Source organism: Globicephala melas, chromosome 10, assembly GCF_963455315.2.
Source record: "Globicephala melas chromosome 10, mGloMel1.2, whole genome shotgun sequence".
Classification (NCBI taxonomy): domain Eukaryota; kingdom Metazoa; phylum Chordata; class Mammalia; order Artiodactyla; family Delphinidae; genus Globicephala; species Globicephala melas.
In genome coordinates, this window is record NC_083323.1 from 36,617,881 (window position 1) to 36,637,205 (window position 19,325).

A 19,325-nucleotide genomic window follows, 5' to 3' on the forward strand; every position below is an offset into this window, starting at 1 on the left:
CATGTTTTTCCTTGGATTTATCCTGTATGGGACTCTCTGTGCTTCCTAGATTTGATTGACTACTTCCTTTCCCATGTTAGGGAAGTTTTCGACTATAATCAGTTCAAATATTTTCTCAGACCCTTTCTTTTTTTTTCTTCTTCTGGGACCCCTATAATTCGAATGTCGGTGTGTTTAATGTTGTCCCAGAGGTGTCTGAAACTGTTCTCAATTCTTTTCATTCTATTTTCTTTATTCTGCTCTGCGGTAGTTATTTCTACTATTTTATCTTCCAGGTCACTTATCCGTTCTTCTTCCTCAGTTATTCTGCTATTGAGTACTTGTAGAGAATTTGTAATTTTATTAATTGTGTTTTTCATCATTGTTTGTTTGCTCTTTAGTTCTTCTAGGTCCTTGTTAAATGTTTCTTGTATTTTCTCCATTCTACTTCCAAGATTTTGTATCCTCTTTACTATCATTACTCTGAATTCTTTTCCAGGTAGACTGCCTATTTTCTCTTCTTTTGTTTGGTCTGGTGGGTCTTTATCTTGTTCCTTCATCTGCTGCATAGTTCTCTGTCTTCTCATTTTGTTTAACGTACTGTGTTTGAGGTCTCCTTTTGCAGGCTGCATGTTCATATTTCCTTTTGTTTTTGGTGTCTGCCCCCTGTGGGTGAGGTTGGTTCATTGGCTTGTGTAGGCTTCCTGGTGGAGGGGACTGGTGCCTGTGTTCTGGTGGGTGGGGCTGGATCTTGTCTTCCTGGTGGGCAGGGCCACATCTGGTGGCATGTTTTGGGGTGTCTATGAACTTAGTGATGTTAGGCACCCTCTCTGCTAATGGATGTGGTTGTGTTCCTGTCTTCCTTGTTGTTTGGCATGGGGCATCCAGCACTGGAGTTTTCTGGCCATTGGGTGGAGCTGGGTCTTAGCGTTGAGACAGAGAGCTCTGGGAGAGCTCTCACCAACTGACATTACATGGGGCTGGGCAGTCTCTGGTGGTCCAATGTCCTGAACCTGGCTCTCCCACCTTGGAGTCTTAGGCCTGACACGAGGACGGACCAGCAAGACCCTGTCAGCCACATGGCTCAGAAGAAAAGTGAGAAAAAAAAAGAAAGAAAAAAATAATAATAAATAAAAATATTATTAAAATAAAAAAATAATAATTAAAAAAAGAAGAGAGAAACGAAACCAATAAAAAAATCCAGCAATAACAAGTACTAAAAACTATACTAAGACAAACATAAAAATCAAAAACAAATCAGTGGTAGACAGCAAACCCCAAGTCTACAGTTGCTCCTAAAGTCTACTGCCTCAATTTGGAGATAATTCATTGTCTATTCAGGTATTCCACAGATGCAGGGTACATCAAGTTGACTGTGGGGATTTAATCCACTGCTCCTGAGCCTGCACTGAGATACTTCCCTTTCTCTTCTTTGTTCTCACAGCTTTTGATGTTCAGCTTTGGTTTTGGCCGCACCTCTGTGTGTAGGTCACCCTCAGGCTTCTGTTCCCACCCAGACAGAATGGGGTTAAAGCAGCGGTTGATTAGCAGGCTCTTGCTCACTCAGGCCGGGGGGAGGCAGGGGTATGGTATTTATAATTGGAATGCAGGGTGAGTCTGCGGCGGCAGAAGCCGGCGTGATGTTGCAACAGTCTGAGGTGCACCGTGTATTCTCCTGGGGAACTTTTCCCTGGATCATGGCACCCTGGCAGTGGCGGGCTTCACAGGCTCCTGGGGGAAGTTGTGGGTGTAGATAGTGACCTGTGTTTGTACACAGGAGTTTTGGTGGCTGTAGCAGCAGTGTTAGCGTTTCATGCCCATCTCTGGAGTCCAAACTGATAGCTGTGGCTTGTCCCATCTCTGGAGCTCTTTTAGGCCGTGCTCTGCCTTCTGTGGGCAGAAGGGGGAAGGAATCCGCTCTCCTTGTGCAACCCAAACAATGGTCTCTTGCCTCTTTGGTAGTTCCAGACTTTTTCCCAGACTCCCTCGCAGCTAGCTGTGGCACAGTAGCCCCCTTCAGGCTATGTTCACGCAGCCAACCCCAGTCCTCTCCCTGGGATCTGACCTCCGAAGCCCTAGCCTCAGCTCCCAGCACCCACCTGCCCCGGTGGGTGAGCAGACAAGCCTCTCAGGCTGGTGAGAGCTGGTCGGCAGTGATCCTCTGTGCGGGAATCTCTCCACTTTGCCCTCTGCACCCCTGATGCTGCACTCTCCTTCGTGGTTCTGAAGCTTCCCCCCGCCCACCCCCTGTCTCCACCAGTGAAGGGTCTTCCTAGTGTGTGGAAACTTTTCCTCCTTCACAGCTCCCTCCCAGGGGTGCAGGTCCCATCCCTATTCTTCTGTCTCTGTTTTTTCTTTTTTCTTTTGCCCTACCCAGGTATGTGTGGATTTTCTTGCCTTTTGGGAAGTCTGAGGTCTTCTGCCACTGTTCAGTAGGTGTTCTTTAGGAGTTATTCCATATGTAGACATATTTTTTATGTATTTGTGGAGAGGAAGGTGATCTCCACTTCTTACACCTCTGCCATCTTGAAGGTGCCCCCTCAAAATCTCTGCTTTAACCTTGAGAATTTTTCAGTACACACCTTTCTACTTTATCACTAAGTGATCCTATAAAATAGTGAGTTTAGAAAGTGATTCATAAATATTCTACTTTAAAATGTAATGAGAGTCACATTTTGATTGACTATACATGACAATTTTGTCTGAAATATTCATTTCCTTCATTGTTCATTTTTTTCAGTGTCTTTTTGTTAAATGCCTAATTTATTATCTTTTTTCTAGACTGGGGATATGGTGGCAACTAAGTGAGGGTAAGATGAGGGCACACAGGCAGGAAACCCATTCTAGTTTGCAGTATTCCCAGAGAATGTGACACCTAACCTGAGATCTGATGGATAAGGATTAGCTAGACAAAATAGAGGAAGAGCACTTTAAACAATGGAAAAAGTATGTGTAGAAGTTCAGTGGTCTAGGAGAGCATGGAGAATTACTGAAGCAGAATACATGCATTGGTATGGAGTGGGACGTGGGAGCCTGTGATAGGAAATGGGTAGAGAAAAGACCTGAGTTGTGTGGAGGGGAATGGTTATCCAGCTTTTGAAAAGACTGGACTCAGTTGCGAAGTCAGTGAAATGCTAGGATACTTCAAGAGGAGTATGATACGCAGAGCATGGTAGGAGAAAGATTATTTTACTCTGGCTGAACTTTGGAGGATGCATTGGGTTGCAGAAGGTGTTAAGATTAAAAGCAGATAGCCCAGTCAAGTGGACAAGTTAAAAAGATACTGGAGGTGGAACCGGCAGGACTTTGTGATTGAATGAATGCAGAGATTCAGGAGTACCACACACTAGAAACAGTAGACCAGCCATATGCAACCTGAAGCTACAATTTTTGAAGAAAATATTAAAGCATAATAAATGCAAACATGATTATAATTATGTGTTATTTCCTGATAAGTTACACAGTGGAAATGAAATATTTTATAAACAGTATTTAAAAATAATTTCTAGGCAACACATCAAATGTCAAAATGGCCTTCAGATGTGATCAACATGTAAAGGCTGTTTGAGATTTTTGAAGTGCCATTTGCTCCATTCCTGGTTTTATTTACAAACAATATTTACTTAGCCAAAGATACTCAGGAAGACAGTGATTCTTTCTTATACACAGTGGATTTGGCTAGTTCAAACCTAACTAACTGCTATATTAACATTTTTATGACAATGTAGAATGTGATATGGTGTTTTTAGATATATGTATTTCATTGCTATTACATGTTCTTGTTGCCATGAGACATTAGTATTACCCAGAAATCCTTCTTTCTTATTTGCTATTCATTTCCTCATTGCTATCAAACCTCAAATCTTTACAAATTATTGCATTAACATTTTGTTTTTTTTCCCTCAGATTATTCCATTATCCCTATAGGTGAAATGTACAAGATGAAAATTAAACTAAAATTAAACATAATCAAACATGATTTCATCAAACCTCAGCACATATTCTTTAATGAATGGAAATATTTTGTCTCCTTATACACTAATGTCCTAAGAATGAAAGTAAATTACATAGAAAAATTGCCAATAAAGAAAAGGGGAAATGAATAAACTAATTGCAATGAGAGGACAAATGATTATGAATATTGTTATGTTATTTAATTTCGGTGTACTCTTTTGGTGCCAGTATTACTCAGTTATTTAATCCAAGTTACTGTCATTTGAAGTAATGCTTATTTCAGGGTAGAATAGAAGGCAAACACCAGTGGTATAATAACACTAATTAGAATTTTTTCATCATATTGGTGAGTTAAATTTGTTTTTGATGTTTTATTTATATTCTAGCTACCTTTGAGAGTATTTGGATATCTCATTTGATAAACACTTTCATATTCTTTACCTTTTTTGATCCTACTAATAATACTGTTAGAAAATTATTTTTATCATCATGTTATGTAAGAGAAAAATTGAGACTTGGTGAGGTTTAGTGACTTTTCTGACAACATCAAGCTGGTAACTATCAGAGCTGGCACTTGAGCTTAGATGTTCTGACTCTAAATCCTATTTTTTTTCCTATATCATCATTATGCTTAAAAAAATGATGAAATGTAGCGGCTCATTTTCAATTCCACTGACATTCATTAAACGCCTAATTAGGTGCTGAATGTTAGTTACGTGCTACACCACTCCAGTTGCGGAGGCTAACAGCAGATCTAGTCTCAGATACAGGTAACTTCAATACATTTTGATATATACCTTTTAATTTATATTTTTGTTGAGTTAGTATATTCTTTGAAAATGCAAAAGAAATGCCATCCACTGTGAAAAATGTGAAGAATCGAATTACAATTCAGATTGTTTTCATTAGATTCCGGTGGTAAGATAGGAGGTGACAGTCTATATTGGCAACTCAACTGTGAACAAAGGTTTCCCTACCCTGCCTCGCTGTGGTACTAAAGAAAAGGGTTCAGTGAATCCAATAAGCATAAGAACCCAAGTATGGTCCTCTGCCATTTGTCAGATTTTGCACAGCTTTATTCAGCCAAACAACTTGGCACACCTCATTGCCCTAGATCACAGGAACTAGTGGACTATTCCAAGTGCCACATTTAAAGTAACCTCTTTTTAAACAAAGAGGACCTATCTTTTTCAGTGGTTTGAGAGATGAACTCTAAGTAGCTTTTCACAAATAAAAAGAAACAAATACATATTTCTAACAGGCTTCCATATAGTTTGGGGAGAAGCTTATTTTTGAACTAGAAATGGGACTTATTGTTTTTGTCCTTCAAAAGTAGTCTTAAAAGGAAGAATAATGTTAGAACTACTTTCTTTCATTGGAGTTCAACATTAAATCTAAATTTCTTGCATTAAAAAATTTTCCCCGTTGGGACTTCCCTGGTGGTCCAGTGCTTAAGAATCTGCCTTACAATGCAGGGGACAGGGGTTCGATCCCTGATCGGGGAACTAAGATCCCACATGCCATGGGGCAACTAAGCCTGCGAGCCGCAACTACTGAGCCTGCACGCTCTGGAGTCAGTGCGCCACAACTAGAGAGAAGCCTGCACACTGCAACAAAAGATCTCATATGCTGCAACAAAGATCCCGCGTGCTGCAACTAAGATCCGACGCAGGTAAAAAAAAATATATATATATATATATATATATATATTTCCTCCGTTATATCAGCTTGAGTCTTGGGTGAGTTTAGATAATGTTTTCAATTACAAATATTGATTTATTAGGAATTTACTAAAAATGAAATGATTGCTGATAGAGCAAGCATTGCTCCCAGTTTGCAGCAAGTTGATTATTAGGTTAATAGACTTTAAGTAGAAATCCTCATAGGTAAATAGTCAAATACAAATTATAATGCTCTGAATGAAATTATCTTGGGGAATGTGAACATTTTAATATGCTTGAGATTTTTATTCATAGCATTCTTTTTCCAGTTTACTTCTTTTCATAGCCAGAGAGAGAGGAAAAAACTGCTTGTTGATCTTTGGAAGCCTAGTTTTTAGTTAGTGCTATTTGCTGTTGAAATTCCACTGGAACCGATTTAAAGCTTAAAGGATATTGAAAACCTTTCTTTCTGTCTGAGCATGAGGTCTCTGAAGCATAAACAAGCTTCAAGAAACTACCATACAAATCCCAAATTATTGAACTAAGATAAGGAGCTCCAGTTTTATAACCTGAGCGGATTCTCTGTACTTATTAAAGAATTTTTAAAGAATGTAGCCCTGGAAAGTACCAGTGAATTTACCCTATCTTTAAATGCTTATAAATGCCCTGTATTGGGCTGATGGAAGATTTGAAAGCATTTGCGAGTGGGGAAAATGTTATCTAGTGCTGCTGATGGCAGCTGAGGAGACTGCCTGCGTTTGGTTTGTAAGGGGGCTATGTCTGAGGGAACACTGATAGTGCTGCCAAACAGGTTTGTCTGCCAGACACTCAGCAAGCCAAACTGAGATGCAGAGGTTTGCAGGAAAGAGTTTATTCACCAGGCAACCAAGTGAGGAAATGGGAGAACAAGTCTCAAATTTGCCTCCCCAAAGGAGAGGGGCTAAAGATTATATATGAGTTTAAGAAGCAGGGTGGTCTGAGGCGTGGGGAAAGATGATTGGAGATAAGAAAAAGGTGAGGTAATCGTCATTCTGCACAGGGTCAATTAAGCTACAGGCTTCTTCATGGGATGCATGTTTAGAAAATTTCTTAGGTCCCTTGATTCATCCAACTTTTCCTTTGAAACCCAACTCCTTCACTAAAGCAACTCCCTCCTCCATTTCCTCCTTCCTCAGATTTTTGAGTATGTTCAACATATTCTGCTGTCTGAACATGATGCTTGAAGACATTCTATGCTAATTGTGGCCATTGATACACAGCACACAATGTTCCCTAGTTACTGCAAAAAGATTATATTGTACCCTGGTATCATGGTAAAGCTTTCTAGAATCAAATATATTTCTACAATTTTTGCTAACTTTCTTACTCATATGTAGGTCCAAGTTTACCCCTTTCATGTGCTTTCCTCTATCTTTATAACTTTATTAACCTTCAAATATAAGTTTTTATTCTAGCACATGAGCTTTTCTAGGGCTCTTAATTCAGTTAGTTTCCTTAAAGCCTTTTACCTGTTTTTGAAGACTTTTTTTAACTTAATAATGTGGGGGAGATTATAGCCAAAATACAGAACACATTTAAATGACAGAAGTACAAAACATGATCCTGTTGGAAGAAAAGCTGAGATATGATGACAAGTTAATCTTATATTTTCTTTTCAGACTCACAGGCAATTTATGTTTTTGTTAACACATGCATATAGATTCACTGTAAAGCTTTTTGATTTGGATACAGAAAATTGAATCTACATGACAGTACTCCATGGAAGCATATATTCAGATAGAGAAACTTCAGCTACAGAGAATGTAGCTAACTGGATTTTTGTTCCAGCTCTTCACTCTCTCTCCTGTAACAGGATTATACATCCATACCCTTTACCATGCAACTTTACAGTGCCCTCCAACTCTGGGAAGGCTGTCCTCCCCTGTCCCTTATCTGGGTTCAGCAAGTGACTTGCTTTGGCCAGATATTGGCAGATATAATAAAAAGAACCATGAAAAACATATGTGTGATTGTGCCTCCTTTTCCACTGTCATGGGAAGAACATGCCAGGTCAGCACTCTGGTCCCAGGAGGAGAATGACAGATACATGGAGCAGAGCCAACCAAACCAGGTTGACCCCAGATCAGCCAACCCCCATCCTCTCCAGTGAATGAGCCCTGTTGAGACCAGCAGAGGCACTCAGTGAAGCCTAGACTAGAACAGACAAACTCTAGCCAACCCACAATTTGTGGGCTAAAAAAGAATTTATTGTATGCTGATGAAATTTAGTTGCTTTTTTTTAAAATGTAGAATTATTGTGGCCATAGTTAACAGATATAGAGGAATACTTACATAAATAACTGAAACATAAGTTTCACATAACAACTCTTTTTGTATGCTAGCTTAACGTTATTAAATGCTATGCACTCTGATTTTTTCTATAATTATGCTATTTTTATTTTTCCCTCGTTTTGTTTCTATTTAATTATTTAAAAGTGATGGTTATAATCAACTAGAATATATTACATGGCCACTACAGGATCTCCATCCAAAATATCTTTATCATTTTATTGTTTCAGTTCTCCTGGACTCCTTTCATATTCCTCATGACATCTCATGTTCTGTCCTTAAATGTGACATAGTCAATTTGGAGGTCTTGTTACTGTCAAGCTAACACATAAGATTGGCAAGGCCAAGCCCAAGGCTTGATTGATCCAACTGGTAAAGATACAATGAGCCACTTACAGATTTAGACCATTTATTACTTACATAGACAATGGAAAGAAGATTAAACCAAAGGTGCCAGTTCCCTGTGATTCTTGTTCCACACACTAAGAAGGATAATATTGAAACAAAAGGGGCTGGATGATGGCAATGAGATCTGTTGGAGACACCATTGCTGAGGAACCAAAGACAGACTGTAGCTATGTGGGTTTATATTCTGACACTATACTGAGGGGGATGGGGTAGAAAGCCCCATACTTCATCAAAACCCAGAGACCATGAGAAACTGTTTTGTAGATTGCCTCCCAGAGGAAAAAAGGTGAGTAGGAAATGGCCTCATAACAGCTCCTTAGAGGCATCCTATCCTCTTGTACTCCAAGAGAATCATAAGGCATCCTGCCAAGACTCAGATAAGCTGTGATTCAAACCTCTACCTACTTGGATTGTGCAAGGTAACCAGGACTTCATGGCAGTTATTCCCCTAGAGTTAACACTGTACCTGATTTTGTTACAGCAAATGCTCAAAGTTCACAGACTTTGCAGAAGTGTGACATGCTCCAGGAGTCTATGTAAAAATAGTAATGGTCTGTTTTACTTGTTATCACAAATGGCTACACAATAAATATATTAGCATCAAAAAATATATATATTAGCATCTTTCTTATAAGTGCACTTAGTAACTGATTTTCACCTCTGACCTAATAATTGTTTTCTCCTGCATAATTAGCATTATGTACATGCTGGTAATTAAAGGGTTATTTAAACCTCTTTTGGAAGGAAGAGTAATTTTCTGCTTCAAGTCTGAATTAAATATGGACTTAGGCTGCACAGTGCCATGAGGTTTCTTGTGTAACACCAATAATTTTCCTCCAGAAGCAATTTGTTCAAAGCCTTTAATATTTAATCATTTCTTTTGATATTATTATATTATTACTATGCTATAGTAATTTCTTGATGGCATTGTTAGGATTTTCTATGTATAGTATCTCATCTGCAAACAGTGATAGTTTTATCAATGAATTCCATAAAGTTACAGGATACAAAACTAATATACAGAAATTTGTGGCATTTCTATATGCTAACAACAAAATATCAGAAAGAGAAATTAAGGAAACAATCCCATTTATCATCACATCAAAATTAATAAAATACCTAGGAATAAACCTACCTAAGGAGGCAAAAGACCTATACTCCAAAACTGTAAGACACTGGTGAAAGAAATTGAAGATGACACAAAAAGATGGAAAGATATACCTTGCTTGGATTGGAAGAATCAATACTGTTAAAATGACCATACTACCCAAAGCAATCTACAGATTCAATGCAATTCCTGTCAAATTACCAGTGGCATTTTTCACATAACTAGAACAAAACATTTTTTAATTTGTAAGGGAACAGAAAAGAGCCAAAACAATCTTAAGAAAGAAGAACAGAGCTGGAGGAATCATGCTCCCTGACCTCAGACTATACTACAAAGCTGCAGTAATCAAAACAATATGGTACTGGGGCTTCTCTGGTGGCGCAGTGGTTGAGAGTCCGCCTGCTGATGCAGGGGACATGGGTTCCTGTCCCAGTCTGGGAAGATCCCACATGACGCGGAGCAGCTGGGCCCATGAGCCATGGCTGCTTAGCCTGCGCGTCCGGAGCCTGTGCTCTGCAACGGGAGAGGCCACAACAGTGAGAGGGCCGCGTACCGCAAAAAAAAAAAAAAAAACAATATGGTACTGACACAGACATACAGATGAATGGAAGAGGATAGAAAGCCTAGAAATAAGCTCACACACTTACGGTCAGTTAATCTACAACAAAGGAGGCAAGAATATACAATGGAAAGAAGACAGCCTTTTCAATAAGTGGTGCTGGGAAAACTGGACAGCTACATGTAAAAGAATGAAATTAGAAGATTCTCTAACATCATATATAAAAATAAACTCAAAATGGATTAAAGGATGAAATGTAAGACTGGATACTATAAAACTCCTAGAGAAAAACATAGGCAGAACATTCTTTGACATAAATGATGGCAATATTTTTTTGGATCTGTTTCCAAGAGTAATGGAAATAAAAGCAAAAATAAACAAATGGGACCTAATTAAACTTAAAAGCTTTTGCACAGCAAAGGAAACCATAAACAAAATGAAAATACAACCTATGGAGTGGGAGAAAATATCTGCAAATGATACGACTGACAAGGGCTTGATTTCCAAAAGATACAAACAGCTCATACAGCTCAATATCCAAAAAAACAAACAACACAATCAAAAAATGGGCAGAAGATCTAAATAGACATTTCTCCAAAGAAGACATACAGATGACCAACAGGCACATGAAAAGATGCTCAACATCTCTAATTATTGGAGAAATGCAAATCAAAACCACAATGAGGTATCACCTCATACCAGTCAGAATGGCCATAATCAACTAATAAATAATAAGTGCTGGAGAGGGTGTGGAGAAAAGGGAACCCTCCTACACTGTTGGTGGGAATGTAAATTGGTGCATCAACTATGGAGAACAGTATGGAAGTTCCTTAAAAAACTAAAAATAGATTTTCCATATGATTCAGCAATTTCACTCCTGGGCATATATCTGGAAAAAATAAAAACTCTAATTTGAAAAGATACATGCACCCCAATGTTCACAGCAGCATTATTTACAATAGCCAAGACATGGAAGCACCTAAGTATTCATAAACAGATGAATGGCTAAAGAAGATGCAGTAAATATACACAATGGAATACTACTCAGACATAAAAAAGAATGAAATAATGCCATTTGCAGCAACATGGATGGAACTAGAGATTATCACACTAAGTGAAGTAAGTCAGACAGAGAAAGACAAATAGCATCTGATAACTTATATGTGTGGAATCTAAAATTGATACAAATGAACTTATTTACAAAACAGAAATAGACTCACAGACACAGAAAACAAATTTATGGTTACCAAAGGAGAAAGAGGAGCGGGGAGGGATAAATTAGGAGTTTAGGATTAACAGATACACACTACTATATATAAAGCAGATAAACAACAAGGACCTACTATATAGTACAGGGAATTATATTCAACCTATATATTACTATGCTAGAGAACGATACTAATTAAATAAATAATAGTTTGGAATTTGTATTTCAAATAGTATTGTCAGATGTAAGTGTTTTTGTGACTAAACTTTTCAGAGGATGCAAAATATTATTACATTAGGGCAGTGAAAATACATTGTATGATGGATACATGTCATTAAATATTTGTCCAAACTCATAGAATGAACCCTAAGGCAAACTATGAACTTTGGGTGACTATGATGTGTCAGTGTAGGTTCATCAATTGTAACAAATTCATTACTCTGGTGGGGGATGTTGATAATGGGAGGGGCTATGTATGTGTGGAGGCAGGGGTATACAGGAAATCTCTCTACATTCTCAATTTTGCTATAAACCTAAAAATGCTCTAAAAAAACAAAATCTTTTAAAAAAGACAAAGATTTATTACAGTTCAACCATTAAGTTGTACTTACTAAAATGTAGTTTATTTCACAGTAAATTCCATTTCCTTATAAATATAGAAAAATATGAATTAGATCATTGAAATTTCTATAGAGTCAGAAAATGTCTTTTTCCATAATTGGCATGATTATAAAATTACTAAAATAACTTCATTAGGTTTTTCATGAACATACATGGCTTGAATGTTCTGAGAGAGATAAAGCAATTAATTCTGCACATGGTTTCCACAAATGTTTTGGCTAATGAATCCATCAAAATAGCAATTTATATCTCTTAAGATACTTTTTATAGGACATAGGTAAAAGTAAAAATACCCCCAAATATTAGGGTTAACTCTAATGATTTAAAATAGCTATCCTTGAAGAAATTTTGCATGACAAGTTTAAAATTAGATAATGGTTGATGCAAAGATGTTAAAAATAAAAGATGGAAAAGAAGTGTTCCTTTAATATACACAGTCAACAGTTTCAACACTATAAAAAGAAGGCCATTTCACAACTTTCCTAGAAATTGCATTGAAAAAATAAAGTTATAACATCAAGCTTCCGGCCTCATGCAGATCCATCTGGAAATTGACTTCTTGTCTCAGCATTGTGTGCCTCAGCTCACTGACATTTGGATAGCTATTGGGCTCTTCTTCCTGGCTTCTCTCCTACCTTCCCATTAAAATCAAGAATCTTTTAGCGATATGTTAACTCTTCTGGGACCAAACCTTCCTTTAAAAGAGTAATCATGATTTTACTAAAAAGTCTTCATCAGTGTTGTGGAAGTGTTGACCCACATTATCTTCCCCAATAGCAACGTTTTGCTAACTGTGTGTGAGTACAGCTGTGCTTGACCAAAATACTTCTATATACAGTTTCCAGGTGTCCTTACATAGCAGAAGCTAAACAATGTTGCTGAAAAGAAAACTAACTAAGATTTTGAAAGTTTTTTAGAAGATCTCAGCTTCTTTTTGAAATCAAACCCTCAGATTATGTCTAATAAGGAATTAAGAGTCACCTGAAAGAAAAAGAAAAGAAAAGAGAAGGGAGGGGTGCCACAGGAAGATGTTCTTAAAATTATTCTAAGAAGAATATTGGTCTAGTAGCCTGATTTAGTCCTTCTCACCTGACTGGGGAGATACTATATACGGTATTTTACGTTCAATTTTATGCAAGGGACAATTTTAATCACTTGATAATGATGAGCTAGAGGGGTAGGACTACTTGGTGTCAATTTCTAGATTTTTCAGAGGGTGCAAGTCATAAGATAGTATTATAGATTTGTTAGGAACTAGAGATTTTACCTGCTTAGTTGAAGTACATCTTTCCCTTTCTCAAAGATATACACACACACACACATATATATATGTGTGTATATATATATATGTATATATATATGTGTGTATATATATATATGTGTATATATACACATATACACACACACTATATATGTATATATATGTATATTAGTTTTTGAGAAAATTTGTTATTTAGCTGGATTATTTTATTATAATTTTGTGGTCATTAGGGCTATTCACAAATCTTTCGTTTCTCTGCCTTTGTTGCTTTGATTGAGAAATTGTGAGCAGATACTGTGTGCATAACTTCCAGGTGTTAACATACCACTGTGGGATGCAAACTCTATCAGCATAGGTCTGTTAAGTGACCTCCATGAACAGCCTCTCTGCTGACCTGCATTGGACATGTAGCATGAGGGAGAAACAGACCTTTATTGTCTGAAACCAGAGAGATTTGGGGATTGTTTGTTACTGCAGTGTAACTTAGCTGGCCTTGATTATCCTAATACTCATGATTTTTCTCTTCCAAATATATTCCCATGGTTGCTGAATGATTTCTAATTTGTTAAAATTTCTATCAAAATATCTCACTGGAACACATTAGTTTTGTTATTCCAATCGTCATATGGTGTTACAGCATTAAATTATATTCCTCAAAATTCTCATCCTTGTTTCTACTTCTAAGAGAATTTGTACCTGGTTCTCCATGCCACCACTTGTTCAGATCATACTCATATCTTCTCTGATTTTATTGTCTTAGTTGTCATGTCATACAACCTTAGCAGTTAACATTAAGGAGAGCCTCCACTGACCATATGTTTGACTCTTAAAATTAATAAACGTCTTGCATAAATTGGTGCACCTGATACCTACTCATGCCACTGCTTATAATACAGGGATGTATCGTATTCTGAGAAGTTGCTCTGATCTCACATACTAGGAAAAGAAGTTTTTCCCTCCCTCCGTTTATAACATGGAGGAAGACTTTGTTTCATTTCAATTGGCAACACTGACTATAAATATAGCAAGTTCTTTGGGGGATTGATTCCACAAAGTCATAAAGTTTTATTTAATAACATTTAAAAATAAGGTCCAAAATAATGTAACTAAATTAGCTTTTCATCCAACAACAAAGTTTTAAATTAAGATGGATATTGGAGAACACAAATTTTGCATCAATCGTTAGAACCTATAATGTTACATATGACATTCATTTCTCAAGAATTTTATTTTTTCTTTTGCAGTCACTCTCTTGTGACTTAATTTGCAGTCTGCCTGCCACAACTAAGACTCCACGCAACCAAATAAATAAACATCAAAAAAAAAAGAATGGGTAACTATTTAAAAAATTAAAAAAAATAAAAATAGATAATCTTTCCACAACTGATGCTCTCTGACTTTGACCTCTCATTCATCTACCTTGTCTTCTATCCTACCTCAGTCATATATTTCCATGGAAATACCCCTAAGGCCCTGTCCTTACCACAGTTACAGCCACTCCAGATTTCAATTTTGTTGTATTTCACTCTCTAACCACATCCTCTTTTTATTATTTACCTCGAGTAACTAGACCTCACGCCTCCTTCAATCTAACCAGTACCCTCACTGCATTCATATGGCCATTATTTCACTGTTCTTCACCCTCCTCATATCTTTTTCTTCCACTCAGCTTAAAATTGTGATCTCTGATTTTAATTCCTTGTGTATACTCTCTACTCCCTTACTTTATGTTATTCTTGCTTTATTTTACTTCCTTAGCAAAACATAAGTCTTGTCTAATTAAACTATTCTCTTATATACCAGGCTTCCACCTGTGCAACATAAGGCGGGGAAAAAAGCACAACTATGCTAACTTGTCTCACTTTAAATTCATGACTTTGAATCACAGATGGATCCTTCATTATGCCCAGCAATCTTACTCTGTATCCCTAGTCATTTCATATTTCCTCTTCCAGATGACTATTTATTTTCCCTCCTCCTCAAACTCTCAACACCTCTTCATCCTCACCTTACTACTTCACTGAGAGAATTGTAGCAAGTATCAGTGAATTTTCACAGAAAGCCACTACTACATCTAACAATCTACCAATATAAGCACGTTCATACTCCAGTCTTCCTGCCTGTCGCCATATGTGTATTCATAGTGTTTCTATTTAAAGACTACCCCTCTGCTTATGCACAAGATGCCATCTACTGTCACATACTCATTGCCTTTGTTCCAGAAATCCTCTCATCTCCAATATGATTTTTTACTTGCTAGTGGATTGTATACAAATATATTGTTATTTCTACTGTCTGAAAATATTTCTTTCCCCATTAGCCTTAATGACGTTTTTCCAAAGAAGATATACAAATAACCAGTAGGAACATGCAAAGGTGTTCAACATTATTGATCATCAGGAAAATGCAAGTAAAAACCACAGTGAGATATCACCTCACACCTGTCAGGATGGTTATTATCAAAAAGGCAAGAGATAAATGTTGGTGAGGATGTGGAGAAAATGGAGCACTTGTACTTTGTTGGTGGGAATAGAAATTGGTACAGACATTATGGAAAATAATATGAAGGTTCCTTAAAAAATTAAAATTGAACTACCATATGATCTAGCAATCCCACTTCTAGTAATGTATCCAAAGGAAACAAAATCACTATCTCAAAGAGACACGCACTTCCATGTTCACTGCAGAATTATTCACAATAGTCAAGATATGGAAACAACCTGAGTGTCTTTTGACAGATGAATGGATAAAGAAAACATGATATATATGCCCAATGGAATATTATTCAGTGTGATAAAAAGAAGGAAATCCTGCCATCTGTGACAACATGGATGAAACTGGAGGGCATTATACTAAGTGAAGTATACAGACATAAAAAGACAAATACTGTATGGTATCACCTATACGTGGAATCTAGACCAAGAAAAGTCAAACTAATAGAAACAGAGAATAGAATGGTGGTTACCAGCAGCTGGGTGGTGAAGGACATGGGAAGATATTAGTCAAAGGGTACAAAATTACAGTTATAAGTTCTGAGGAATTTTATAGTACAGCATGGTGATAATAATTAATAATACTGTATTATACACTAGAAATTTGCTGAGAGTAGATCTTAAGTGTTCTCATCATACACACAAAGTAACCATGTAAGGTGATGAATGTGTTAATGAACTTGATTGTGGTAATCATTTCACAATGTATGCGTATATCAAAACATCAGGTTTTAAACTTTAAGTATATAAAATTTTACCTGTCAATCATACCTCAATAAAGCTGGGGGAAACTCAGTATTTCAAATTAGTTCTTTTTAGAGTAGAATATGATTTGTCCCAGACTCAGCCACACATTTACATATTTTAGCTTCTAATCATTTTTCTTAAGTTGTACACAGTTTCCTTATGAAAAATCTATTTATGCCTTGATTTCATAATGGAAAATTAAATACTATTCCATAAAATAATTGGTAAACCTGATGTTGCAAATTTACCCAATAGGAAATACACTCTTCCAAGAATTTATTTGTCAAGATCCTGTAAACAGATTTTATTCCAATTGTTATTTCTGTCCTCACATGTCCTTTATAGAAAGAGGACATATTGCTGTGTTTCAGATTCATCAGTATATTTGTTTAAGAATTCTGTTAAATATGAAAAGGAAGTTGATCTTAAGTACTATAAATGGTACACATTATTCTATAGGGAGGAAATATCTCATTTAAGTCATATGCCTGCTTATTCCATAAATAATTCACAGATATCTTTGGCCAGCTCAAAATAGAGTCCTGCTAACTCACAAACTAAATGTGGAACTTGTAAGAAAATAACAATATGGGCAATTCTAGTCGCACAATTTTAATGGCAGATTATTGAAAAGTTTATTTGAATTTTTTGACTTATTTTCTTTATGGATTATATTCTACATATTTTGGATGGGATCTTTACAATATTTAATTTACAAAAATGGTACCACACTTATAATAATTGTTGCTTCTAGTTAATAGAGGTATATTTATTTACCTGGAAAATGCTCTAAGATTCTTAGATTTTATTAGGTTATAATTTATGAAATTGTAAATTGTTTCCTATATATTCATGTAAAAGGTGTTATCATGTAAAATATTTTGAGCAACTTTTTGATATATTTTTTAAAGTCAAGTTTATGAGCAATAAAAGAACTAGACTGATGAAATTTAATTGTGAATAACTCCACTTCACTGGTTTTTACATTTTTATGTGCATTTGGAAAACCATGCATAGAGTACCTCTATGTATAAATATGTACATTCGTATGTATATATGTAGCAAATTCTTATGATTCACGCAACTAATTAAAAACACCATCAGACTTCTTCAACAATCACATAGTTTTATTTGTGATTCTGATTTTTTTTTCTGAGGAAGTAGACAAGGTGAGAAGGTGAAGACATGAGACTTCTAAAAATGGAATTAAAATAGTTGTATTAAGTGAGTTTCCACTTAGAAAATAATCACCGTTGGTGACTATATATTTACGTCATGTTTAAAATATTTTAGAGCATGCTTTTGAAATTATTTTTGAGTCAGATTTATGAGTGATAAAATAATTAGCTCAGTGTTAGACTTCATATATAATGGAAATGTAGTTGAAATCACACCCACATTTTTAGAGTCAAAACAGCAGTCTGAAATTTTAGCCTGGTAACCTTGGGCTACATATAAGTTCAAACAAAGAAAACTTCAAACATCAAAAAAGAAAAAATGTTTCATTTCATATACTGAATTAAAGTTCCCACCAAATTCTACTAATCTGTGTTATACATTTCCTTAAGGGATAATGGGGAAAACTGATTAGGGAACACAGTCACACATGTAAAAGATACCTGACATTATAATATAAATGTAACCCAGATCAGAATCCACTCATCAGTTGTACCATTTCAGTGGTTCTTTTCAACCTACCAATGGTCTAAAAGACAGGAATTACCTACAGGCATGATATATTGATTTCCATTGTCTAGAAAGAAAGTAAAATATTTCAGTTGAGCCAGTACACCAACATCGAAGTTACTTTTCTGACAACTGCACAATATGCATCCTGCTTTGTTTAGAAAACCGATTAAAGTAAGATATCAAATCAATTTTGATCTCTTTCTGTTGTAGCAAAGTCAATACCATGACATTCCCCCTTTCATTTTTTTCTCATATTTTTATTTTGTCTCCATGAGAGGAGTCCTAAAGAGTGTGCTGGATTTTTCTCTCTTTTCTCTCCACCCCTAGATTCATCGGATGTGGTAAGAAGGAAGTAGGAAGTACCTAAATGATTAGTAAAAACTATGAGTCCCAGAGAATAAGAGATAAACTCCATAAACCTTGGAAGCTTGCCATATATGTGTTGATCCCAGGGACTCAGAAGTCTGCAGCATGTCAGGGTACTCTTTTTAAAGAAAAAGACAAATTTCTATACCTTACACAACTCACCCATGAACAAAGAGGCACAATACCTGCTGAGCTTCTCTGGATGTTGGTGATATCAGAGGCGACATTTCACTCACTGAATAACCCATGAGCTTTGGGTGGAATCTATCAGAAGTGGATTCTGTGGAGAGTGTATGTAGTGGTGCCCACCATCCTGCCCCTTATCTGGATCCCCTACTGAACTCAGAAGATGCAATAATAACTGAATAGCTGTACCAGATTTTATAAATCGCCTCATTTATAAAATTTTTGTATCTTGCATTTATGTAACCATGTAAGATAGCTTAAACTTTTTAAAAAGGCATAAATAAACAACGAAAATGTCAGTTGAGTGTACAATAAAAAGGATAAAACTAGAAGTACGTTTGCTTGCTATTTTTTTTAAATATCTTTATTGGAGTATAATTGCTTTACAATGGTGTGTTAGTTTCTGTTTATAACAAAGTGAATCAGCTATACATATACATATATCCCCATATCTCCTCCCTCTTGCATCTCTCTCCAACCCTCCTTATCCCACTCCAATAGGTGTCCACAAAGCACCGAGTTGATCTCCCTGTGCTATGCGGCTGCTTCCCACTAGCTATCTATTTTACATTCGGTAGTGTATATACGTCCATGTCACTCTCTCACTTCGTCCCAGCTTACCCTTCCCCCTCCCGTGTCCACAAGTCCATTCTCTATGTGTGCATCTTTATTCCTGTCCTGCCCCTAGATTCTTCAGAACACTTTTTTAGATTATATATATATATGTGTGTGTTTGCATACGGTATTTGTTTTTCTCCT